This window comes from Pinus tabuliformis, chromosome 8, assembly GCF_031772625.1.
Source record: "Pinus tabuliformis cultivar Carrire ecotype Pingquan chromosome 8, CPIR1, whole genome shotgun sequence".
Lineage (NCBI taxonomy): Eukaryota > Viridiplantae > Streptophyta > Pinopsida > Pinales > Pinaceae > Pinus > Pinus tabuliformis.
This window is the reverse complement of record NC_142294.1, coordinates 740,285,975-740,294,003: the sequence shown is the minus strand read 5'-3', so window position 1 is coordinate 740,294,003 and position 8,029 is coordinate 740,285,975.

Genomic DNA, 8,029 nt, shown 5'->3' with positions numbered 1-8,029 from the left:
CATTGTTAAGTTCCTTTTGCTGCAATAAATCATTGCTTCTCTTATTTAAGAGACATTCTTCATCCTCCTTTACTTCAGAGTTTTTATCTTCTAAAAGGTTTTTCTCCATACTTCTGATAGTTTCAACAGATTACTCATCCTCTACAAAACACTCTTTTACTAGTGTTCTTTCTCTCTATGTTGTCTTTTACATAGACTTCTTCCTTCTTAACATATTTCAGTAGATGTCCTTCTTTTCCCTTGAATGTCTCAACAGCTTCCATGGCTATTTCTTCTTCAGTACATTTTGCCTTGTTGTCCCTCTGTAACTCTTCTTCAAGAGCTATACTTGTCTCATCATCTTCATTAACATTCTCCTGCACTTGCTTTTCATCAAGAACATTAATAAAACTCATTTGATTACCTTTCTGAGACATTATTTCTTCATTCCTCATCAGAATAAGATTTTGATTCCTTATCTCCATGGCAACTTCTATAGACTCATCCATAGACCTTTTCTTCTGTATGCAGTCAAATTTCTCCTTTTCTGAGAAGTTTTCTTTGTCACCTTTTGCTTCTAGATCTTCATCTCCTCTGAAGATATCTTCAAATGGCTACTTTTCTCTTGCAATATCTGCCATCATACACAAACTATCAGTTTTAAAGATATAAGACTCTATGGTCTCACTTGATGGTTCAGCCATCATATCTCCTTGCTGTTCTAAATCATTCATATGATTCAGAAATTCTTTGATAGTCTCCTCTTCAATCTCTTCAAGCCCTTCACTTGATTGCTTGACATCTTTCTCTAGTTGTATATGAGATCTATCTATCTCATCTTTTCTCAAAACAGAATTTAGATTTTGCTGGTCTTCTTCCTTCTTCATGACAATATCAGCCAACTGTCCTTCTTTACATGTTTCACCTGCATACATACACAAATTGTCAACTTTAAAATCATTAGACCCCTTGGCCCCACTTGAAGTTTCAGTCTTCAAGTCTTCATCTTCACTTTCTCCCAGAAATTCTCCTTGCTCTGGTTCACAAATGGATTCTTCCATTTCATACTGAACTTCCTTGAGTTTTTCCTTCAACCACCTTACTTGCATTTGATGTAGCCTTCTCTATATTTCTTGCCATTTTACTGGTTTTTTCCTCAAGACCCAACCTAGTCTCTGGCTTTCCTCAAGCATTCTCCTTAATGCATTGAGTTGTTCTTTTAATTTTGCAACTTCCTAGTCAATTTCTTCCCGACTCATTTTCTTGCCATTTGCCTTGGCATCCTTCTTCTAATATCTTCTGTTGTGGATTCTCTCTGAACCTCTACTATGACTATCAGTAGTCATCTTCTTCTCCTCTATCTTCATGAGCTCCTTTGCAACAAGCCTCTGCAACCGCTAGTCCTCCTTGCTGTAATCTTACCTCACTAAGCTCTCCTCACTCAATCTTTTGGTAAGCATAGGTCCTCTATCTAGAACCTTCTCTTGAGTAACACCTTTGCTCTTTCTAGGCTTCTGCAATCTCTCACTCTCTCTTGAGAACACTTCAGTTGTCCTCTCTGCCCAATCTCTTGTTGGATTCTTCAGGTTCACTGCCACTTCACCTTCAGAGTATTTTCCTTACTCTTCCTTCAAGAACACATCTGGTTCCCCTCACGTAGATTCTCTTGCTGTCACCTGTGTATTAGTACAAACACACATTCTCAATTGGAAACAGAACATATTACCTCACCTTCAAGATCTCAGCATGATCTTGTTTCACCCATTCTTCTGCACTTTGAATAGCTTGTCCTTTGTTTTGTCCCTCAAGTCCTCTTTCCTTCAGAACTTGCATTAAGAAATCTTGCTTTCTCTTTCCTTCAAGGAATCCTTTGTTCCTACCTACTACAAGCCTTTTCTAGAACTGCTACAATCTCCCACTGTAGTCTTTATCATTTAGCACATTACCTTTTCCTATGTGCAAACTCCCTTTCGCTAAAATATTTTCCCACTCTGATTTCAATTCTGATCTAATTACAGATATGCTCTGATTACAAACTTCTACTCTGATACCACTAATGGTGCAGGGTAAGACCCGCACTCATACCCACATATTTCATAAGAATGAATAACACAACTGTCCTAGGAAATTGACTCACAAAGGAGTCAAAACTTCATATTTATATATGGTTAAGGCCCTTCACCACCAGTTCCTTTGTATCGAAACCCAATCACCCCGCCAAAACTCCCATCGGGACTGTTAAACCCTTCGAAGCCGTTGAGATCCTTAAATCCATGCATATATAATTTTTCCCTTTCAAACCCTTCATCTATATATATTACAACGCTTAAAATGCTCTATTGGCACTATTCCTTATAAAATCCATTTATAAAGGAAAATTCTCTCAAAATATACCTTCCACCACCTTTCGTACGGGTTCTACACAGTCCCCAAGGTTTAACCTTTATCACTCTTTACAATCGCTCTTTTCGCCTTACCACATATATGGTTCCTCACCCCTCCGACTCCGATGTTTGACTATCGGAAACATTAACATATATTTTATGCCTTCCATGACTCGGCAACGCTCTAACTCAAATATAAAATAATTACACTAAACTCCGCTTGAAACAAATACACGGACCTCAAATAATATATACCCGCAAATATAACTATTATTGGGTCCGGTTCATCCAAGTATGTCTGCTTATAACTCCGATCTCCACCAAAGCCGATATGCGATGGCCGATTTAATTGCGACCGTCAATTAGGATCGCAATCTGACAGTCGATGATTAATCACCTAATCGCCGATAAAACCCGATGTCGATCGCCGATATATTTCCAACGCCGATCGTTGATTATCATTGTCAGCGATATCGCAACTTCGCCAATCGCTCCTTTGCACTTCCGACCGTCGATATGCAATTTAAATCGTGACCGTTGATATGGCCACAATCCAACGGTCCACGATTAGTCGTGCTCGTTCATTACAATTCTCCAAGCCTCGGTCATGACTCAATCTCAACCGTTGATCTTCCAGATCTAATGGTTGCTGAGCATTATTACTTAATTCCTATGCTCTTCACTTTACTTTTGTTTTTACGCCTTTTCTTCAATTTTCTCCATGGTTATAGCTTTTCCAAAGGATCCCATTCTTCACTGATTTCACTGCAACTCCCTCCTCAGCTGATTCCTCAATGAATTCCTAATTTCTTCAATGGATTCTAAGAACCCTTGTGATTCCTCTGAATCATTCTCTTCTCCATGCGTTCTTCAAAACTTTGTCTGCAATTTATTGTAACAGAACCTACAAGTTCCGCCATAATTAATCATAGAACACATGTTTCATACGCTCTAACATAGTCAAGAAAACTCTGCATATATTAATTTAAAAGCAAAGATTACATTCGAGACACCTCGGCCTCACACAGGCCTGATTCTCAACATTTGTGGCCTCTTCTTTCTACTTGTAGGCTTGCATATATTTATATGGAAACTTTGGATTGGATTACTATGAAGGACCTAATCCCATCCTTTCCTTGAATCACTCAACTAAAGCCCTAAATCTCGCTATAGGATACATATCACAGATTACATTTAATTAAGTCTTCTAGAGACTTATCCATTCCATCTTTTTCTCTATTTTAAAACAAAAAAGTCCCTTTATTCAACTCGATGGTCCACGTCCTCTCTTATCTAATTAAATCACTAAAAGGCCTAAATTACATTAACTTGAGACTTGGGAAAACTATTTCCTAAAATACATGACCCCCTATGTCTACTATTTACAATGATTTTCCCTTGGGTGAATGCTCTTGCATCAATGTTCATCATACAATTTATGTTAATATACTACAACAATGGTTGTTAATGGTTATGCAACTTGTTATTCCTCTATTAAAAGTTACTCTATGTAATGATGAAGATTCTATCTAATGGTTAATGAGGAATCTGGATTAGTAATTTGGATAGTTACTTGTGTATACATTGTGTAAAAAAGTTTAACGTTAATGGTTATGCAACTTTCGATTCCTCTATTGAAAGTTACTCTATGTAATGATGAAGATTATATCTAATGATTAATGAGGAATTGGATTAGTAATTTGGATAGTTACTTGTGGATAATCTATGTAATGATGAAGATTTTATCTAATGGTTAATGGGGAATGGGATTAGTAATTTGGATAGTTACTTGTGGATAAAATGTGTAAAAAAAATTAACTCCATGCATTTTCATGCGAGGTTACCCGGTATGTTACAAATGTTATATTTTATTGAATATTTCCCCTCAAGTGATCCACTTTTTATTAAAAAAAACCTTTATATTTGAGTTTCATAAATAAACTTAACTCCTATGTAAATATTTGATCTTAGTATGGTTGAGATGTTGTAATATTTAACATTTTGACTCAGTCAACATAAAATAAAAAAAACATAAAATTAATATTTATATTTCTAATTTATAATTAAACCAGCTTAGATCCATCATAACCCTGGATCTACCAAGGGCCAAGAGGGATCAAATCTCTTTTCACTTTAAAAGAAGTTTGCATCTCCAGAAATTTGATAGCCCGTGAAGATATGGAGTTAAGATAGATCTAGGTTAGTTGCACCTAGAGGTGCTCTCATGTCCTGCCATGTCTTGTCGTGTTTAACATTTTGACTTTGTAAAATTACATAAAAGTAAAAATAAAGTTAAAAATAAAATATGGTTGGAGAATGTATTAACATTTTAATGCTTAGAATGAGAATCATAAATAAAATATTTCAATGTGCATATACTATATAAAAAAGCAAAAGAAAATAAAAACATATATATATATAACATTTTATTAGTTAAAAAAAATATTAGTATGGTTTTATATATAAAAAGAAGAAACTTTTTATTCCATTAATAGGTTTTTTTTGGAGATTTATAATTCATTAATTTTTTAATATAGATTTAACATGTAAAATTTTAAATATTAATAATCATCGTTATATATATGCAACTTTTTTTAAGATATTTATGACTAAAAAATATGTAAAAATAGAATTTTATGTACATATGCTTTCTACATCTAAATATGATTGGGTATGTAAACAAAAGAAATGTGTGTGTAGAGTTAAAATATTTTATTAATATGTTTCTCAAAATAAAGATAGATCTATCTTAACTTTGAATCTACCAAGAGCCAAGAGTTCCCACGTGCAAACCTTTCCTTGAGTTTTGCATTCAAGAAAAGGATTGCATTTTGAGAGTTTTGATACTTTTCATAACTTGATAGATCTGGAATTAAAATGAATATATGTTAGTTTATTTCAATTAAATATGTTAATATTATAGCATTGTAGATGTATATATCATGTTACACATTTCATTCATAATGAAAAAATTATCTTACTATTTTTAATTTAATAAAAAATTAAAGTGTATATGTGTGTGTGAGAATTTTTTATATTAGAAAAATTACTTTTTTAATGAATATATGAATTGAAAAATTATGAGAAAATAATTAAGCTTATAAATACAAAATTGGAATAAATAAGTAATAATAATTCAAATTGTCTTAACTTTATTGGTTTGGGGAACAATTTGTTCAGCTTCAAGAGTCCAAGTATTTGGATACATGTTGTAACTAGCCCATTTGTGGCATGCATGAAATGGTTATATTTGATGTAATAGTGGCAATCTTAAGTGTTTTAATGAACAATTTGTTTCTCCAGCTTACTGTGTTCAAGTCTCTAGATACATATTGTAACTAATCCATTTGTAACATTTATGAAATACTTTTATTTAATATAATAGTGGCAACAATTTTTCAAAATTATGGATTCTCTATAAATATTGGTTACCATTAAAGAAAAAAATTCATGAGTTTTTACCAATGAGATTAAAACTTTTTTTTGTAAGCATGGTAGGACCTTTCTTTCCATTATCTTTCCTGTTAACATGATCGACATTTTTCCGCTCACACCCTAATCGAGGGTATGGGTCTGGCTCTTGGTTAGACTGTTGACTATCTTTTTTCCTACTCCAATATTGCCTTTAGGGGTTGGAAATAATCCTCCAGGGGAGGGGCTGGAAATCCATTTGAATGAATCTGCCTACATGGGAGCAACCCCAATTCACTAGAAAATCCATAGTTTTGTTTCCTTCTCTTCACAGATGGGAAAAAAGGATATAATCGAAGTTGGGAAAGAGTTCACCAACTTTCTGCACTAATCTAGCAGTGCGCTAGCTATGGTTAAGCTATAGCTATGGCTAAGTTTTTCTCATCTTGCTCCAATGATATTAAAACTTGAAATTAATTATTCATAACAATTTAAAAAATGGTTGAAGTTGGTTATTACAATACTTAGAAGGTCGTTAGAACCCAAAATTAATGAAACTTATGTATATGAAAGTGATTTTGTTAATTAAAAACTACATTAATTTAATATTATAATTGGATAACCAAATTGTTAAGATTTTAAAGTTGAGGATGTTCCTAAATATGCATTGCTTCTATCCCTAGATATGTCTTAAGTTTATTGTGTTTAATAGAGCTTCATTCAATTACTAGTTTGGTTTCAAATTAGTAATTATTTATAAGTGTACGGTATTGTTTAAAAGTGCATGTGTTGTTAGTTCATTTTAAATTTAAACATTTGAAGTTCGTAATGCTCTTGGTTGTAGGTAATTATAAGAATTCAAGTTCAAGAGTAAAGGAGTTATGATGCAGGAGCATTTTTTGCCTTAGGAAATCTTCATTAATCAAAATTGTTGAGTTTGTGATAAGTGTTGTTACTCCCATATATTTTAAATTTATTGATACACCTATTATGTTAGTTGTTGATACACCCAATTCATACTTTTTTCTACTCTTGTAGCTACATTTCATTAAAACAACAACTGCTCTCAATTTGTTGATAATCCCAAGATTGTGTGTTGATACTCTTATTGTGTGGAGTTGTTGACACATCGAAAATCGACAGTTATTTAGTTGCATTGCTATAAGACAAACCCTGTTAGATACAGTGCCAGAATGAGACGTAAGTTACAAATTTTGTTCATCCTCATGCTAAGAGGAAGAAAATCAATTTAGCTTAGGAAGGCGAAGAGGTCAACAACATGGAATACAATTTGTTTTAGTTGGAATGTGAGGAGGTCAACAGCACGAGGATAAATTGTGAGAGCACAGAAGAAAATTGGGATTATTAATTAAAAAAAAAAAAAAAAAAAAAATTAATATGGATTATTTATAATTCTTATTCCTCTAATAAGTTTTTTTTGGGAGATTTATAGTATATTCATTTTTTAATATGGAGTTGGCATATAAGATTTTAAATATTAATAACAATAATATATATATATATATAACAAAAATAATTAGAGAGACACCTATGAATATATGTTTTCTATTTCCAAATATAATTTGGGCATATATTAACATTTTATGTATAAAATGTAAATTATAACTAAAATATTTCAATGTCAAAATTATACATATAAAGGAAAAGAATGTAACATATATTATATAAAACAAAAGAATATATATATATATATAAAATAAGCATTTTATAGTTTAAAAAAATAACATTTATATTTTATATATAAAGAGAGAGAATTCTTAACGCATTAATAGGGTTTTAGTGAAATTTGTAATTTATTCATTTTTTAATATGTAGTTAAAATATAATATTTTAGCCCTGCTCCCCGCCTGCTGCAGCTTGCCTCAGCCCTTGCGCTCTGCGCCCTTCAGGCCCCTCGCGTCCCCCTGCCGATCCAATGGAGGGCAGCGGGGATCCTGATCCCCCTTTTACACCACCAGAGGTGATGGCCTTTCGTGCAATGATTGCCGCTGGAACAAAGCGCCCGCCCTCAGGTATGCAGAAGAAGTTTGTGAAAAAGTTGGATTCGATCCCTTCAGTAGCTTTACCTAAACAAGAAACTTGCAAAACTGCAATGAACCTTGCGGAGAGAGGCCTCATAGGTCAGTTCACAAGTCTCTGGCCATCACCTAAGTCGGTGGAGGATTGGACTCAAAGGAACTGGAAGCCCCTGATCAAAGAAGGAGTCAAGAGCTATTTCGTAGGTAAGGGTTTCT